Raw genomic sequence first — 12,628 nt, 5'->3', positions numbered from 1 at the left:
AACATAACAACAAATAGAGCCAGGAATGATGCCTCCCTCTACTTTCAGGAATTTAGAGCCACACAATGACTCAGATGAGCAAACAAAACAATTAAAACAGCAGGTTACCAAACTCTTGAGCACTGAATAACAACTGTTTCTGCTATATCTTCTGTGATTTAGAGATTGAGCCTATAATGATGGTAAACACATTTCAGTATAAATACGAATTTGGCTGATTAATGTCAAGCACAACACAGTAGATATAAATGTCAGGAAATTACGTTAGGGTATTGAAACTCATAGCATACAATCAGGAATTTCATCTAGAAATGCTTCTCCTACTAAGGATCCACAGAAAATTGAAATAAAACCAATAAGGAGAGAAAGTTCTTCAAATACATGATATTTTCTGGTGGGTTGTTTATTTAATCAAGTACGTTCTGAACCCAGTCACTATTGGTCCATTGTCAACAAATGAAAGAAATCATTTCATCACTTAAAAAATTCACATTTAATGACCCTTAAAGAAGGATTCTTAGAAGAAATGCAATACTAGCTCAGAATTGAGAAATAGATGTTTATTTATTAGGGATAGACTCACAAATCAGAATCCTATGCTTGAACTGAGATCAGAAACCGAATCATGCAGCCAGAAAGAGGCTGGACTCATGCTCTATACTGGTATATATAATATAAGAGGCCATGCCTTAGTGGTCAGGAAACCACTGGCTGTAAGATTTCCTACAGCACCTTCTCCTTTTGTTTAAATAAGAGAGTTCTAAGCCCAATACACAATTCTATACTATGAATAAGAACAATATATTCATTAATTATCCTATCCTAAATAGTTTATGTCTTGTATAATAACTTAGCCAAGTCATGAGAGGAAAGTAACTTCAACTATCTAGTCTTCAACCCCATCGAAGATCCAAGAAGAGAAATAATATAACTTGAGTAAGCAGGAAGTGCAATCAAGCAACTTTCAAAATGTGTAACAAATTACAGAGACAACTGGCTCCCTGGGCAATCATCCAAAGTCTCATTTGCAATGTTGAAGCAACCAACTTTGGCAAAGACCTAGAATAACTGACCGACAACTTAAGGAGGTAGGAAAATTTTAAAAACCATCTTATCCTCTCTTGGCAAGATTTAACAATCCTGCTTATCCATTTTTGCATATCATGTATCTTGTCAGTAGTTGAGACACGAACATGTCTTTGCCTAAAGGCCAGTTTTGCCAAGAAGAAAACAAGCTCCAAGTGAAGTAACCAGTGTTCAACATTCTCTCGGAAATAGAATGATGCTACTAGGAGCAATTGTGTCTCACTTAAACATAACTCAAAGTTATTTAAATGCCATAATCTACAGCTCTTTGAGGTGGTTGAAGATTACCTATATATGAAGAATATAATCTCTACGTATCTAAAGAACCTGATTATTCCACTATAAAAACCATAAATGACTATTGATCTATAATTCTTAATACCTATAAACTTAAAAACTAAGGCTCATATTAGAATATTATACAAGGGGGCTGGAGAGATGGCTCGCTGGTTAAGAGCATTGCCTGTTCTTCCAAAGGTCCTGAGTTCAATTCCCGGCAACCACATGGTGGTTCACAACCATCAGTAAAGAGGTCTGGTGCCCTCTTCTGGCCTGAAGGCATACACACAGACAGAATATTGTATACATAATAAATAAATAAATATTGGAATATTATACAATGAACAACTGAAACAAATGAGGACAATGACTTCAAAATGTAAACAATGTATAAGTATCTTGATTAGAGGTAGAAATGTATGTTTCAATATGACAAATATATATCAATCCATAAAAAGGTTTTTAAGCAGAGGTAGAAGCATGAATGCATACAATGTTCAATATAATTTCACAGTATATTAATATACAATAATCTATACCAATGCAATTTCCTATAAATAATAACTCACAATATTCACTCTATTTACCTACTATTATTATTAGTGTGAGTAAGCTCACACTAATCTATTATCCCATCCAATTTTCCCATTTTTTTTCAAAGTGATCCCTCAGCCTCTAAAATTTTCTCTCCATCTTGCAACCCTATACCAATTATAATCAACCCCTAAATGATATCCCTAATTCTGAGAACAAACTTTGTTGGGAGAGGAGATGTTGTCTTTTAGAATTACTTCCAGCTATCATGGGGAGGAATTTTCTTTCTATGGGATCCTGTGAAAGTAAAATGATGGTTAAGTTCCAAGATTACTGTCTGGTACAATTGCAAATAGTCTCTGCATATTTGGTAAGGTTTTTCTGAGCTTCCTATTAGGAGGTCTGTCCAGAACATTGTAAAAAGTGCACCATTTCAGCTAACCAAGTTAGAACCATCTTGACTAGCTGGTACTCAAAACGGATCTGGTAGTAGCACTATCATCATCATGACATAATATCAACCAGGTTGAGTTGATGTTCTGGGGCCCCATCTTCTTCCTGGAAATTTCAAAATTCACTGCAGGAAAATTTATTGTTCATTGTGCAAACCTTCAACATTAATTATATAGACATATACAGACAAATATATTCAGTGACATGTACAATAGAGACAAAAATAGATATAAAGAGAAGTAAATTTTTTTCTAAATTCTTTTTTCTTTCTGTCCCATGCTCCTGACATGAGACAGAAACTCTGAATTTTTCTTTTAACATGTTTGGATTTATAGAGGGACAGAGCCAGTGTCCAACTCCAAAGCCAACTCTATATATTCATAAACATTTATCCACCTAGAAAAGGCACCCAAGGTAATGATAGGATAAAAGTGTAGATTATTGAATCTACTCTTAAAAAAAATCAAAAGGCATATATATGTATGATGAGATAAAATGGTAGATCATTAAAATTAATTTAAAAAGTAACTACTTATTTAAATATTTTACATTGATATAGATATGTATGCTTCCTTTTGATAGTAATTTGATATTATTTTTGTTAAAACATACTGTCTATGATGTTATATTTTTACTCAAGATATTTTACCTAAAACAACAAACTTAAACATGTAGTGAAAATAGTTGCCAGGCAGTGGCGGCGCACGCCTTTAATCCCAGCACTCGGGAGGCAGAGTCAGGCGGATCTCTGTGAGTTTGAGACCAGCCTGGTCTACAAGAGCTAGTTTCAGGACAGGCTCCAAAATCAGAGAGAAACCCTGTCTCGAAAAAGCAAAAAAAAAAAAAAAAAAAAAATTTAGTCCTTGAAAGTTATTATTATTAAAGTACTGCATATTAGTAGTTTGTTACTTATTAAAGTTGAAAGTATAATCATGTTAGGTATATTTTAACATTATACAGAATTTTATTATGCCTGTTGTTCTTCTTCCAGGAACCTTGATGGTGGTGAATAACATCTGTGTTAGCCAACAGAGAAAGCAGTTATCTCAAAATGACCATTAAACTGTTGTTTCTGACCTCTAATTGCTGATCTATCTTCCAACGACAGAAGTCTCATGATATGGATATTCTCTTAGCAAACAAAAGAGATCATTTGTGATGTCCCTCCCGGCCCTAGTACTTTCTTCTGGTCTAGATAAATGCTGCTTCACTGATACCCAATCCCAAACAACCTAGAGAAATGATTTGAAGAACAGTGGGGGAAGCAGGTGGTTGGGGATCCCTGCCTGAGAAGTGGGCCTTTGGGGAGACTGGGAATGAGGATCCTTCAGCTACAGGTTCTGGGACCAGCTGGGGAGTCCCCAGAAGCCAGAAGGAGCACTTCAATGACAGCATCATTGAGGACCCAGAGTAGAAGGTGATCAAAGCTTTAGGGAGTCAGGGAGATAGAGGAAGAGGATGAGAAATTAAAGGAGCTACAAAATGAGGTAGAGAAGCAGATGAATAAGAATACAACCCCAAAATAAGAGTACAACCCCAGACAATGCTGGCTCAGTGATCATCTCTTGAGGAGAAGATGGAGGCTGATGCCAGTTCCATCTATGTTGGCAATGTGGACTATGGTGCAACAGCAGAAGAGCTGGAAGCTCACTTTCGTGGCTGTGGTTCAGTCAACCATGTTACTAATTTGTCAGTCTGTAACAAATTCAGTGGCCTTGGCAAAGGGTTTGAAGATGTAGAATTCATAGACAAAGGGTCAGTGAGGACTCCTTGGCTTTAGGTGAGTCCCTGTTTAGAGTGAGACAAATCAAGATGATTCTCATCACTACAACAGACAGGGGTTTCCCACAAATCCAATACCATGCCCAGACTACTAATTACAACATCTCCCTGTCTTGATTCTACAGTGGTTTTGACAGCAGGCCCTGGGATCAAGTCTACAAGTGCCAGGCTAGAGTGACATCATGGTATTCCCCTTACTAAAAAAAGTATTGGAAGGAGAGAGGGGGAAAAAAGAGGAAAGAATGGAAAAAAGAATTTAAAAAGATAGAAAACCAATGATGACCTCGATGGGAAAAAATGTTTTTTAAAAAAGATATACTGGGGGGCTGAGAGATGGCTCAGAGGTTAAGAGCACTGGCTGCTCTCCCAGAGGATCCAGGTTCAATTCCCAGCAACCACATGGTGGCTCACAACCACCTATGATCTGGTGCCCTCTTCTGGCAGGCAGGCATACATGCAGACAGAACATTGTATACATAATAAATAAATAAATTAATTAATTAAAAGGCCGGGCAATGGTGGTGCATGCCTTTAATCCCAGCACTCGGGAGACAGAGGCAGGCATATCTCTGTGAGTTCAAGACCAGCAGACTGGTCTACAGAGCTAGTTCCAGGACAGGCTCCAAAGCCACAGAGAAACCCTGTCTCAAAAAAAAAAAGACATGAAGATGGACCTAGGAACTCATTTCATGGCAATGACAGGAAAGAGAATTGGATCGGATGCAGGGATGATTTATAAATCTAGTGACATGGAACTCATGAGGTACTTTGTATTTCTTAATGTGGAAAAGTATGGAGGAAGCAAGTATAACACCTCTGCTGGCTGAACCTGCCATGGATGGTTCTACAACAGGAAGGAAAAAGATTGGCACAGAAATTAATGATATAATACTGAAAATGAATGAGAAATGCAATGAAGTCATAATATGATTCTTTAGAAAATGGTAATCAAATCCTAAACTTTTAGAAAATAAGACTCATGATTTTAGAATCAGAAAAGGAATGGGAGAAAATACTCCATATTTGCAGAATAACAATCATAAAGTAATACTGAAACATGTTGTAAAAGATGAAAACCTAAAAATGTTAACAATGTTTTTACCATGAAGTGAAATATGACAGGCATGAAGAGTCAAATCTCTCATGTGTTCACTTGTATGTTTTGCTTAAAATTTCCCTTAGAAGTTGGTGGTATAATATGGCTAGCAAAAGATTGTGAGTGGTCCTCAAGAAGGCAGCTAGAAGGTGGTTACAAGGAATATTTTTTTGAAATAGAAAGATGGCTACAATTAGTATATCATGGAAACAACACACTTAACAATAGCCACAAATAATATAAAATATTGTGGAATAACTCAAAAAATGGAAGGCATGTATGATAAGAACTTTACACTTTGGAAGAAAGAAAATGGATGGAGAGATCAGAGAATGGGAATATCTCCCATGCCCTTTGGTAGGTTGATATTAATGTAGTAAAAATGAAAATCTTTCCAAAAGCAATTCAACTGGTTCAATACCATTCCCATGTAAATCTCAGCAAAATTATTCACAAACCTTAAAAAAATACTCACCTTCATATAGAAAAGCAAAAAACCCACAGCATAAATCCAACCACAGTGAATCATAAAATAAGAGAATGTGGGAAGTATTTTGAGTTCATTCACACAGGAGACTATTTTCTAAATATAACCCCAGTAGCACAGACAAAGAGAGTAATAATTAATAAATGGGCCCTCCTGATACTGAGAAATTTCTGTGAACCAAAGGACATGATCAACAGTACAAAAAAAGGCAGCCTATAGTATGGAAAAAGATCTTCACCTACCCCACGATGGACAGTGGAATGATCTCCAAAACATACAAAGAACAAAAAAAAAAAAAAGTCACCAAAAGAACAAATAATCCAATAAAAATGGGGTACAGACCTAAACAGAGAACTCTCAATGCATGAATCTAAATTGCCTGAGAGACACATAGGGAAATTTCCAACATCCTTAGCCATTAGAGAAATGAACATTGAAACAACTCTGAGATTCCATCTTACATCTGTTAACAATAGCCAAGATCAAAAACACTGATGACAACTTAAGCTAGAGAGGATGTAGGGGTTAAGGGAATATTCCTCCATTGCTTATGGGAGTGCAAACTTGTACAGCCACTTTGGATATCAGTATGGTGATTTCTCATAAAATTAAGAAGTAAACCACCTGGTGATGGGGCATACCTTTAATCCCTGCACTTGGGAGGCAGAGACAGGCAGATCTCTGTGATTTTGAAGCCAGCCTGGTTTACAAGGCTTAGTTCCAGGACAAGCTCCAAAGCTACAGAGAAATTGTGTCCTAAAAAAACAAGCAACAAAAACAAAAAGACAGAAAATAAGGTAACAACCTATCTCAAAACACAGCAGTACCAGTTTTGGGTATGGACCCAATGGATGCTCAACCATACTACAAGGACAAGTGCTCAACTATGTTCACAGCATCATTATTTGTCACAGCCAGAACCTGAAAACAACACCTCCACTGAAGAGCTGATAAAGAAATTATGGTACATTTACAAAATGGAGTACTACACAGTGGATAAGAATAATGAATCTTGAAATTCGTGGGCAAATTACTGGATCAGAAATCATATGAGAGTGAGTTAACCCAGACCCAGAAAGACAAAATAAAATATGTTCTCGCTCCTAAGTGTCTTTTAAATATAAAACAAAGGACAAACATCTTACAATTCACAAAGACAGAGAACATAGACAACAAAAAGGAAAATAAGAAATACATACATGGGTCTATTCTACATAGGACATAGAGAAAAACTATATCTGAGTAAAGATGGAGCATGTGGATCATGGGAGAAGGGGAGTGGAGAGGAAAGGAGAGTAGTGGAAAAATATATAGTTGAAAAAAACAGTTAAAAAATCCTTGCTACACAGAAAATCACGGGTGAATTATCCAAAGTGATAGTCATAAATGAATATCAGAAATATGGAACTTTGCTTAATTATGTAGCTGAATAAAATAACTCCTCATGCTAAGGGAAACTGATTTATGACACCTGATTAAAAATAATCCACACATATTTTGCAAGAGAAAATTGAAGATTCTGGGCTATAGAGATGGCTCAGTGGTTAAGAGCATTGCCTGCTCTTCCAAAGGTTCTGAGTTCTGTCTGAGTGTATGTCTGCTGCCCTCTTCTGGCCTGCAGACACACACGCAGACAGAATATTGTATATATAATAAATAAATAAATGTAAAAAAAAAAAGATTAAAAAGAAGAAAATAGATTCTGCTTTTGTTGCCACAAACTTTCCAGGTTAATATTATGTCCTTCTGGGTTCTTTGATTGACTTCAAAACTATATATAGTTATAGTTTTCTTTAGTTATGGTGTGTGTAAATTAGATATAAAAGTTGAGACTCACAAAGGTAGGATAGATGATATACATTAATTTGCTAAATGTAAGTTGACTAAATATTGTAATTATAATTAAACCAATTAAAATGCCCATGTTTTATTAAGCACAGCACTCTTGGGTGGCTGAGACAGAAAACCTGGGTGCACATGCAAACCTGGGACTATGGATTCCTCCTCCAGAAGCTCACTTAAATACCCTGTTGGAGTGGTCTTGACCCTCCCTTTAGGAGGGTTCAGGACCTGGCATGCTGGGATTTGGAGTCCAAACCAATGAAACTCCCAGGCTGTGGTCTGTGTTGGATGCCAGGGGCTAGGGTGATGCTCCCAACTTAACATTCCAGACTCTTTGGATATAGGGGTTACAGAAAGTTGAGATGATAATTTAGGATCTCTTTGGAAAAATGGGTGTAAACTCAAGTCTGGCTAATTCCTGTGGGCATGGGATGACATGGGAGGGGCAGAGGTGAAAGTTGGTGGCTGTAGAAAGGCATTCTGTTCACTATCATCCCAGAAATGGCAGGCACCTGCTTCTTGAGGGAGGTAAGAAGGCAAGTGTCTAGGAGAAAAAATATTGTTATTCCTGGCCCTATAAAATTGAGCTATCCATGGGATTTGACACAATAGCAGGTGAAACCAGATTTTAGTTGGCAGGTATTCTTAATCCAGAAGAGTTGTAGGTGTCCTTGATCTAAGAAAGCTGGTACCAATGGTAAAGTCCTAGGATCTGGTATAGTTGCTTACAGAATGCCCTGTAAGTTGGTCTCTAGTTAGGCAGCAGGAATTACCTACACAATATGCTTAAAACTGGCTGGGGTGCTGGGCGGTGGTGGTGCACACCTTTAATCCCAGCACTCGGGAGGCAGAGGCAGGCAGATCTCTGTGAGTTTGAGACCAGCCTGGTCTACAAGAGCTAGTTCCAGGACAGGCTCCAAAACCACAGAGAAACCCTGTCTTGAAAAACCAAAAAACAAAACAAATAAACAAAAAAAAAAACAAAAAACAAAAAACTGGCTGGGGTTAGTGTAACAGTAAAACAATTAAAAATTAAAAACCCTGGGGGGTGGGCCCTTTGTTCGCGAGCTAACCAGGCAGCGCGGAGTTTCGATCTGGGCACCGAGTGAAACATCATTGTGGTGAGTGAGTGCTGCGGCAGCTGGGAACATACCTCAGCCCGCCCACACTTCCAGGCCATCCTACAGGGGCTATACTGCCCAAACCGCCTCTCTATTTCTATCCCATTCAGCTTACATCCAGATCCCCACACCCCCTGTCTCCCTCCCTCTCTCCCTCCTTTGGGGCATAGCGCCTCCCTACCGAGCATGCTAGGACGCTGGGACCAAACCGGGAGGACAAAGGGGTGGCCGGTAGCTCCTTTGTTCCCATAGCTTGCCCGCAGCGAGCGGGGTGGGCCCTTTGTTCGCGAGCTAACCAGGCAGCTCGGAGTTTCGATCTGGGCACCGAGTGAAACATCATTGTGGAGAATCATCTCTGGGGAGTGACATCACTGGGAAGGTACATCAGTGGGCAAGAAGACCTGATCCTGTAAAAGAAGATCCAAAAGGGAGTATTGGGAGGAAGAGATGGGAAGACGCCAATGCAGGAATTCTCCCAACAATCTGAAAAACAACATGAAACCACCAGAAGCCAGTGACCCCACAACAGGAGGACATGAACACCTTAATCAAGAAGAAGTAGAAAAAACTGACTTCATGAAAGTGATTGACACCCTTAAACAGCATATAAAAAACGCCCTTACAGAAATGGATGAGAAGTATAATAGAAAGTTCGAGGAATTGAGTAAATCAGTGAATGATACCCTAGGAAACCAAGGAAAAACAATCAAGCAGATAAAGGAAACAGTTCATGACTTGAAAACTGAAATGGAGGCAAAGAAGAAAACACAAACAGAGGGCTGGCTGGACATGGAAAATCTAGGTAAACGAATAGAGACTACAGAATCAAGTATAACCAGCAGAATACAAGAGATAGAAGAAAGAATCTCAGATTCTGAGGATAACATAGAGAAAATAAACACTCTGATCAAAGAAAACAGCAAGTCCAACAAACTCTCATCACAAAACATTCAGGAAATATGGGACACAATAAAAAGACCAAACCTAAGAATAATTGGAGTAGAAGAAGGAGAAGAAGTGCAGCTCAACGGTACAGAAAATATACTTAATAAAATTATAGAAGAAAACTTTCCCAAACTGAAGACAGATGTACCTATGAAGGTTCAAGAAGCATACAGAACACCAAATAGGCTGGATCAAAAGAAAACATCCCCTCGCCATATAATAATCAAAACACAAAATATACAGAATAAAGAAAGAATTTTAAGAGCCGCAAAGGAAAAAGGCCAAGTTACTTATAAAGGTAAACCTATCAGACTTACACCTGACTTCTCTATGGAAACCATGAAAGCCAGAAGGTCCTGGATAGATGTTCTCCAAAAACTAAGAGACTACGGATGCAAGCCCAGACTACTATATCCAGCCAAACTTTCATTCACTATAAATGGAGAAAACAAAATTTTCCGGGATAAAAACAAATTTAAACAATACGTAGCCACAAATCCAGCCTTACAGAAAATAATAGAAGGAAAATCACTAACCAAGGAGTCCAACAATGACCACAATAACTCAGACATCTAGAGACTCTTCACCAGCGCAAATCAAAGAAGGAAAACACACAAACCCTACTACTAAAAAAGTGACCGGAGTTAACAACCACTGGTCATTAATATCACTTAATGTCAATGGGCTCAACTCACCTATAAAAAAGCACAGGCTAAGAGTTTGGATAAGAAAACAGGATCCAACATTCTGCTGTCTACAAGAAACACACCTCAACCACAAAGACAGGCACCTACTCAGAGTAAAGGGCTGGGAAAAGGCTTATCAAGCAAATGGACCTAAGAAACAAGCAGGTGTGGCCATACTAATTTCTAACAAAGTTGACTTCAAACTTAAATCAATCAGAAGAGATGGAGAGGGACATTTTATACTCATAAAAGGAACAATTCATCAGGAAGAAGTCTCAATCCTGAATATCTATGCCCCTAATATAAAAGCACCCACGTACGTAAAAGAAACATTACTAAAACTCAAGGCAGACATCAAACCGCACACACTAATAGTAGGAGACTTCAACACTCCTCTCTCACCAATGGACAGGTCAATCAGACAGAAACCTAACAGAGAAATTAGAGAATTAATGGAGGTAATGAATCAAATGGACTTAACAGACATCTATAGATTATGCCACCCAAAGAGGAAAGAATATACCTTCTTCTCGGCAGCTCATGGAACCTTCTCAAAAATTGACCATATACTTGGTAACAAAGCTAACTTACACAGTTACAAAAAAATATTAGTAACCACCTGTGTCTTATCAGATCACCATGGATTAAAGTTAGAATTCAACAACAATGCTACCCCCAGAAAGCCTACAAACTCATGGAAACTGAACAGTCAACTTCTGAACCATACCTGGATTAAGGAAGAAATAAAGAAAGAAATTAAAGTCTTCCTTGAATTCAATGAAAATAAAGAAACAACATACTCGAACTTATGGGACACTATGAAAGCAGTCCTGAGAGGAAAGTTCATAGCACTAAGTGCCCACCTAAAGAAAACAGAGAAAGCACATACTGGAGACTTAACAGCCCACTTGAAAGCTCTAGAAAAAAAAGAAGCAGACTCACCTAGGAGGAGTAGAAGACTGGAAATAATCAAATTGAGGGCTGAAATCAACAAAATAGAAACACAGAAAACAATCCAAAGAATCAATGAAACAAAAAGCTGGTTCCTGGAGAAAATCAACAAGATTGATAAACCCCTATCCAAACTAATCAAACGACAGAGAGAGAACACGCAAATTAATAAGATCAGAAATGAAAAGGGGGACATAACCACAGACACAGAGGAAATTCAGAGAGTCATTAGATCTTACTACAAAAGCCTGTATGCCACAAAACTGGAAAATGTAAAAGAAATGGACGCTTTTTTAGATAAATACCATCTACCAAAACTAAACCAGGACCAGGTGAACAATCTAAACAGACCTGTAAGTCACCAAGAATTAGAAGCTGTTATCACAAACCTCCCTACCAAAAAAAGTCCAGGACCAGATGGTTTCAATGCAGAATTCTACCAGAACTTCCAAGAAGACCTAATACCTATACTCCTTAATGTATTCCACAATATAGAAACAGAAGGGTCATTACCAAATTCCTTTTATGAAGCCACAATTACTCTGATACCAAAACCACTCAAAGACTCAACCAGGAAAGAGAACTACAGGCCAATCTCACTCATGAATATCGACGCAAAAATCCTCAACAAAATACTGGCAAATCGAATCCAAGAACACATCCGAAAAATTATCCATTATGATCAAGTAGGCTTCATTCCTCAGATGCAGGGCTGGTTCAACATACGAAAATCTATCAATGTAATCCAGCATATAAATAAACTGAAAGAAAAAAACCATATGATCATTTCATTAGATGCTGAAAAAGCATTTGACAAAATTCAACATCCATTTATGTTAAAAGTCTTGGAGAGATTAGGGATACAAGGGTCATACCTAAATATAATAAAAGCTATATACAGCAAGCCGACAGCTAACATCAAATTAAACGGAGAGAAACTCAAAGCCATCCCACTTAACTCAGGAACACGGCAAAGCTGTCCACTCTCGCCATACCTCTTCAATATAGTGCTTGAAGTTCTAGCAATAGCAATAAGACAACATAATGGGATCAAGGGGATTCGAATTGGAAAGGAAGAAGTTAAACTTTCGTTATTTGCAGATGATATGATAGTGTACATAAGCGACCCCCAAAACTCCACCAAAGAACTTATACACCTGAAAAACAGCTTTAGTAATGTGGCAGGATACAAGATCAACTCCAAAAAATCAGTCGCCCTCTTATACACAAAGGATATGGAAGCAGAGAGGGAAATCAGAGAAGCTTCACCATTCACGATAGCCACAAACAGCATAAAATATCTTGGGGTAAATCTAACCAAGGAAGTGAAAGATCTATTTGACAAGAACTTTAAGGCATTGAAGAA

At 38.0% G+C, this 12,628-nt stretch overlaps 1 pseudogene; it reads left to right on the top strand.

The window, feature by feature from the left end:
• Positions 1 to 176: 176 nt before the first annotated feature.
• On the top strand, positions 177 to 4,335 carry LOC121434578 (annotated as a pseudogene).
• The last annotated feature ends 8,293 nt before the right edge of the window (positions 4,336 to 12,628 follow it).

The sequence above is a fragment of the Microtus oregoni genome, unplaced genomic scaffold (assembly GCF_018167655.1).
Source record: "Microtus oregoni isolate MIOR12 unplaced genomic scaffold, Mior012 000044F_000, whole genome shotgun sequence".
Taxonomy (NCBI): Eukaryota; Metazoa; Chordata; class Mammalia; order Rodentia; family Cricetidae; genus Microtus; species Microtus oregoni.
The sequence above is the reverse complement of the archived record's forward strand: the minus strand, read 5'-3'. Positions and strand labels throughout refer to the sequence as shown.